This window comes from Triticum aestivum, chromosome 3D, assembly GCF_018294505.1.
Source record: "Triticum aestivum cultivar Chinese Spring chromosome 3D, IWGSC CS RefSeq v2.1, whole genome shotgun sequence".
Taxonomy (NCBI): Eukaryota; Viridiplantae; Streptophyta; class Magnoliopsida; order Poales; family Poaceae; genus Triticum; species Triticum aestivum.
This window is the reverse complement of record NC_057802.1, coordinates 123,043,856-123,051,460: the sequence shown is the minus strand read 5'-3', so window position 1 is coordinate 123,051,460 and position 7,605 is coordinate 123,043,856.

The following is a 7,605-nucleotide window of genomic DNA, read 5'->3' as shown; positions in this document are numbered from 1 at the left end:
TATTGTTGGGTACATAAACGGGAGAGAACTAAATAATTGATGTGGTGTTTCGTCATGCCATGCCTCATTAAATCGGACATGCATCATACTTGATGTTGCATCATGCCATGCTTATGTGATGGTTGTTTACCATGTTGTTTGCTTCTTTCCGGTTGCTCTTTTCCGTGATAGTTCCGGTTATGTTGCGATTGTGAGGATTCGTTCGACTATGTTGGTTCGTCTACTTCATGGAATCGGTCTTATTCCTTATGGGATCTCAGGCAAGATGACCATTACCCTCGATATCACTTCTATCTTTGCTTACTAGTTGTTCGCTCTGTCGTTATGTTTCGCTACCTACCACTTGTTTATCATGCCTCCCATATTGCCATGTCAAGCCTCTAACCCACCTTCCTAGCAAACCGTTGTTTGGCTATGTTACCGCTTTTGCTCATCCCCTCTTATAGCGTTGTTAGTTGCAGGTGAAGTTGAAGATTGCTCCATGTTGGAACATGTTTATGTTGAGATCTCACAATATCTCTTATTTCAATTAATGCATCTATATATTTGGTAAAGGGTGGAAGGCTCGGCCTTATGCCTGGTGTTTTGTTCCACTCTTGCTGCCCTAGTTTCTGTCATACCGGTGTTATGTTCCTTGATTTTGCGTTCCTTACGCGGTTGGGGTTATGGGACCCCCTTTTCAGTTCGCTTTGAATAAAACTCCTCCAACAAGGCCCAACCTTGGTTTTACCATTTGACTACCTACCACCTATACCTTTCCCTTGGGTTCTGCAGACTCAAGGGTCATCTTTATTTTAGCCCCCCCCCCCCCGGTCCAGAGCTCCTCTGAGTGTTGGTCCAAACCGAGCCGTCTGCGGGGCCACCTCGGGGAAACTCGAGGGCTGGTTTTACTCGTATCTTGTCTCATCCGGTGTGCCCTGAGAACGAGATATGTGCAGCTCCTATCGGGATTTGTCGGCACATTCGGGTGGTCTTGCTGGTCTTGTTTTACCATTGTCAAAATGTCTTATAACCGGGATTCCGAGACTGATCGGGTCTTTCCGGGAGAAGGAATATCCTTCGTTGATCGTGAGAGCTTGTGATGGGCTAAGTTGGGACACCCCTGCAAGGTATTATCTTTCGAAAGCCGTGCCCGCGGTTATGTGGCAGATGGGAATTTGTTAATGTCCGGTTGTAGAGAACTTGACACTTGACTTAATTAAAATGCATCAACCGCGTGTGTAGCCGTGATGGTCTCTTTTCGGCGGAGTCCGGGAAGTGAACACGGTTTGGGTTATGTATGAACGTAAGTAGATTCAGGATCACTTCTTGATCACTTCTAGCTTCTCGACCGTTGCGTTGCTTCTCTTCTCACTCTTATTTGCGTATGTTAGCCACCATATTTGCTTAGTGCTTGCTGCAACTCCACCTCATTACCCCATCCTACCCATAAGCTTAAATAGTCATGATCTCGCGGGTTTTGAGATTGCTGAGTCCTTGTGACTCACAGATACTACCAAAACAGTTGCAGGTGCCGACGATACCAGTGCAGGTGGCGCAACCGAGCTCAAGTGGGAGTTCGACGAGAACCTTGGTCGTTACTATGTTTCGTTTCCTGATGATCAGTAGTGGAGCCCAGTTGGGACGATAGGGGATCTAGCATTTGGGGTTATCTTCTTTTCTTTTGGATTTGACCATAGTCGGTCTATGTGTGTACTCTGAATGATGCATGTTTAATTAATGTATTATGTGAAGTGGCGATTGTAAGCCAACTCTTTATCCCTTTCTTGTTCATTACATGGGATTGTGTGAAGATGACCCTTCTTGCGACAAAACCACCATGCGGTTATGCCTCTAAGTCGTGCCTCGACACGTGGGAGATATAGCCGCATCCTGGGTGTTACATTCACCAACTTACCCAACATGCTCGATCAACTCCGGCCGGACACACCATCAGGTCATGACCGACCTCGGCCAATCAACACACCACAGTCCTACCTAGGCTTAACAGAGAGGCCGGCATGCCGGTCTACATCCTAAGCACGCAGGGGTCTTGGGCCCATCGCCCTTTGCACTCCTGCACGTTGCGTGGGCGGCCGGTGAGCATACCTAGCTACCTCCTTAAAAAGGCAGGTGCTTACGCAGTCCAACCCGGCGCGCGCCGCTCCATCACTGATGTCCGTTGAGCTTTTGGCTGATACATACGACGCAGAGGGCCCATACTTATTGCTGCGTGGTGGTTAGTGCGAAAATTGCCAGAGGCCTAATCGGATCAAATATCCAAACCGTTAGTGTCTTGGTAGTGTGCGGTAATGATCAATGATCCACGATATTGTTAGAAATCTGCCCTAGAGGCAATAATAAATTGGTTATTATTATATTTCCTTGTTCATGATAATCGTTTATTATCCATGCTAAAATTGTATTGATAGGAAACTCAGATACATGTGTGGATACATAGACAACACCATGTCCCTAGTAAGCCTCTAGTTGACTAGCTCGTTGATCAATAGATGGTTACGGTTTCCTGACCATGGACATTGGATGTCGTTGATAACGGGATCACATCATTAGGAGAATGATGTGATGGACAAGACCCAATCCTAAGCCTAGCACAAGATCGTGTAGTTCGTTTGCTAAGAGCTTTTCTAATGTCAAGTATCATTTCCTTAGACCATGAGATTGTGCAACTCCCGGATACCGTAGGAATGCTTTGGGTGTACCAAACGTCACAACATAACTGGGTGGCTATAAAGGTGCACTACAGGTATCTCCGAAAGTGTCTGTTGGGTTGGCACGAATCAAGACTGGGATTTGTCACTCCGTGTAAACGGAGAGGTTTCTCTGGGCCCACTCGATAGGACATCATCATAATGTGCACAATGTGACCAAGGAGTTGATCACGGGATGATGTGTTACGGAACGAGTAAAGAGACTTGCCGGTAACGAGATTGAACAAGGTATCGGGATACCGACGATCGAATCTCGGGCAAGTAACATACCGATTGATAAAGGGAATTGTATACGGGATTGATTGAATCCCCGACATCATGGTTCATCCGATGAGATCATCGTGGAACATGTGGGAGCCAACCTGGGTATCCAGATCCCGCTGTTGGTTATTGACCGGAGAACGTCTCGGTCATGTCTGCATGGTTCCCGAACCCGTAGGGTCTACACACTTAAGGTTCGATGACGCTAGGGTTATAGGGAATAGATATACGTGGTTACTGAATGTTGTTCGGAGTCCCGGATGAGATCCCGGACGTCACGAGGAGTTCCGGAATGGTCCGGAGGTAAAGATTTATATATGGGAAGTCCTGTTTTGGTCACCGGAAAAGTTTCGGGTGCTATCGGTAACGTACCGGGACCACGGGGAGGGTCCCGGGGGTCCACCAGGTGGGGCTACCGGCCCCAGAGGGCATGGGCCAACTGTGGGAGGGGACCAGCCCCAGGTGAGCTGGTGCGCCCCGCCCCCACAAGAGGCCCAAGGCGCAAGGAAAGGGGGAAGGGGGAAACCCTAGGCTCAGATGGGCCTAAGGCCCACCTAGTGGTGCGCCCCCTTCTCTCCCCCTTTGGCCGCCCCTCCAAGTCCCATCTAGGGCTGGCCGCACCCCTTGGGGGGAACCCTAGATGGGGGCGCAGCCCCTCCCCTATATATAGTGGGGGTTTTGGGGCTGCCATAGACACGAGAACATCTCCCTCTTGGCGCAGCCCTACCCCTCTTCCTCCTCGTCTCTCGTAGTGCTTGGCGAAGCCCTGCTGGAGTACCGCGCTCCTCCACCACCACCACGCCGTCGTGCTACTGCTGGACGGAGTCTTCCCCAACCTCTCCCTCTCTCCTTGCTGGATCAAGGCGTGGGAGACGTCACCGGGCTGCACGTGTGTTGAACGCGGAGGCGCCGTGGTTCGGCGCTTAGATCGGAATCAACCGCGATCTGAATCGCTACGAGTACGACTCCTTCATCCGCGTTCTTGCAACGCTTCCGCTTAGCGATCTACAATGGTATGTAGATGCACTCCCCTTCCCCTCGTTGCTAGATTACTCCATAGATTGATCTTGGTGATGCGTAGAAAATTTTGAATTTCTGCTACGTTCCCCTACAGTGGCATCATGAGCTAGGTCTATACGTAGTTTCTATGCACGAGTAGAACACAAAGTAGTTGTGGGCGTCGATTTTGTCAATTTACTTGCCGTTACTAGTCTTATTTTGATTCGGCGGCACCGTGGGATGAAGCGGCCCGGACCGACCTTACACATACACTTACGTGAGACAGGTTCCACCGACTGACATGCACTAGTTGCATAAGGTGGCTAGCGGGTGTCTGTCTCTCCCACTTTAGTAGGATCGGATTCGATGAAAAGGGTCCTTATGAAGGGTAAATAGAAATTGGCATATCACGTTGTGGCTTTTGCGTAGGTAAGAAACGTTCTTGCTAGAAACCCATAGCAGCCACATAAAACATGCAACAACAATTTGAGGACGTCTAACTTGTTTTTGCAGGGTATGCTATGTGATGTGATATGGCCAAAAGGATGTGATGAATGATATATGTGATGTATGAGATTGATCATGTTCTTGTAATAGGAATCACGACTTGCATGTCGATGAGTATGACAACCGGCAGGAGCCATAGGAGTTGTCTTAATTTATTGTATGACCTGCGTGTTAATGAATAACGCCATGTAATTACTTTACTTTATTGCTAACCGTTAGCCATAGTAGTAGAAGTAATAGTTGGCGAGACAACTTCATGAAGACACGATGATGGAGATCATGATGATGGAGATCATGGTGTCATGCCGGTGACGAAGGTGATCATGTCGCGCCTCGAAGATGGAGATCAAAAGGCGCAAGATGATATTGGCCATATCACGTCACTTTATGATTTTCATGTGATGTTTATCATGTTTACATCTTATTTGCTTAGAACAACGGTAGCATAAATAAGATGATCCCTCACTAAAATTTCAAGAGACGTGTTCCCCCTAACTGTGCACCGTTGCGAAGGTTCGTTGTTTCGAAGCACCACGTGATGATCGGGTGTGATAGATTCTAACGTTCGAATACAACGGGTGTTGACGAGCCTAGCATGTACAGACATGGCCTCGGAACACATGCGAAACACTTAGGTTGACTTGACGAGCCTAGCATGTACAGACATGGCCTCGGAACACAAGAGATCAAAAGGTCGAACATGAGTCGTATAGTAGATGCGATCAACATGGAGATGTTCACCGATGATGACTAGTCCGTCTCACGTGATGATCGGACACGGCCTAGTTTGACTCGGATCATGTATCACTTAGATGAATAGAGGGATGTCTATCTGAGTGGCAGTTCATTAAATAATCAGATGAACTTAATTATCATAAACATAGTCAAAAGGTCTTTGCAAATTATGTCATAGCTTACGCTTTAGTTCTACTGTTTAAGATATGTTCCTAGAGAAAATTTAGTTGAAAGTTAATAGTAGCAATTATGCGGACTGGGTCCGTAAACTGATGATTGTCCTCATTGCTGCACAGAAGGCTTATGTCCTTAATGCACCGCTCAGTGTGCTGAACCCCAGCGTCGTCTGTAGATGTTGCGGAACATCTGACATACACGTTTTGATGACTACGTGATAGTTCAGTGCATAATGCTAACGGTTTAGAATTGTGGCACCAAAGACGGTTTTGAAATGTCGCAGAACATATGAGATGTTCCGAAGACTGAAATTGGGATTTCAGACTAGTGCCCACGTCAAGAGGTATGAGACCTCTGACAAGTTTCTTAAGCCTACAAACTAAGGGAGAAAAGCTCAATCGTTGAGCATGTGCTCAGATTGTCTGATTACTGCAATCGCTTGAATCGAGTGGGAGTTAATCTTCCAGATGAGATAGTGATGGGTCTCCATAGTCACTGCCACCAAGCTATTAGAGCTTCGTGATGAACTATAACATATCAGGGATAGATGATGATCCTTGAGCAACTCGCGATGTTTGACACCGCGAAAGTAGAAATCAAGGAGCATCAATTGTTGATGGTTAGTAAAACCACTAGTTTCTAGAAGGGCAAGGGCAAAAGGGATACTTCATGAAACAGCAAATCATTTGCTGCTCTAGTGAAGAATCCCAAGGTTGAACCCAAACCCGAGACTAAGTGCTTCTGTAATGAGGGGAACGGTCACTGAAGCAGAACTACCCTAGATACTTGGTAGATGAGAAGGCAGGCAAGGTCGACAGAAGTATATTGGATATACATTATATGAATGTGTACTTTACTAGTACTCCTAGCAGCACCAGGGTATCAGATACCGGTTCGGTTGCTAAGTGTTAGTAACTCGAAATAAAAGCTGCGGAATAAACGGAGACTAGCTAAAGGTGAGATGACGATATGTGTTGGAAGTGTTTCCAAGGTTGATGTGATCAAGCATCGCATGCTCCCTCTACCATTGAGATTGGTGTTAAACCTAAATAATTGTTATTTGGTGTTTGCGTTGAGCATAAACATGATTGGATTATGTTTATCGCAATACGGTTATTCATTTAAGGAGAATAATTGTTACTCTATTTATTTGAATAATACCTTCAATGGTCTTGCACCTAAAATGAATGGTTTATTGAATCTCGATCGTAGTGATACACATGTTCATGCCAAAAGATATAGGATAGTAATGATAGTACCACATACTTGTGGCACTGCCACTTGAGTCATATTGGTATAAGACGCATGAAGAAGCTCCATGTTGATGGATCTTTGGACTCACTCGTTTTTGAAAAGATTGAGACATGCGAACCATGTCGATTGGTATATATGCATGAAGAAACTCCATGCAGATGGATAGTTTGGACTCACTTGATTTTGAATCACTTGAGACATGCAAATCATACCACATGGGCAAGATGACTGAAAGGCCTCGTTTTCAGTAAGATGGAACAAGAGAGCAACTTGTTGGAAGTAATACATTTGATGTGTGCAGTCCAATGAGTGCTGAGGCACGCAGTGGATATCGATATGTTCTTACTTCACAGATGATTTGAGTAGATGCTGAGAATATTTACTTGATGAAACACAAGTCTGAATTATTGAAAGGTTCAAGTAATTTCAGAGTGAAGTTGAAGATCGTCGTGACAAGAGGATAAAATGTCTGTGATATGATCATAGAGATGAGTATCTGAGTTACGAGTTTGGCACACAATTAAGACATTGTGGAAAGTGTTTCACAATTAATACCGCCTGGAACACCACAATGTGATGGTGTGTCCGAACATCATAACTGCACCCTATTGGATATGGTGCATACCATGATGTCTCTTTACCACTATCGTTTATGGGTTAGGCATTAGAGACAACCGCATTCACTTTAAATAGGGCACCACGCAATTCCATTGAGACGACACCGTATGAACTATGGTTTAGAGAAACCTAAGCTGTCGTTTCTTAAAAGTTTGGGGCTGCGACCGTTATGTGAAAAAGTTTCAGGCTGAGAAGCTCGAACCCAAAGCGGATAAATGCATCTTCATAGAATACCCAAAATAGTTGGGTATACCTCCTATTTCAGATCTGGAAGCAAAAGTGATTGTTTCTAGATACGGGTCCTTTCTCGAGGACAAATTTCTCTCGAAAGAATTGAGTGGGA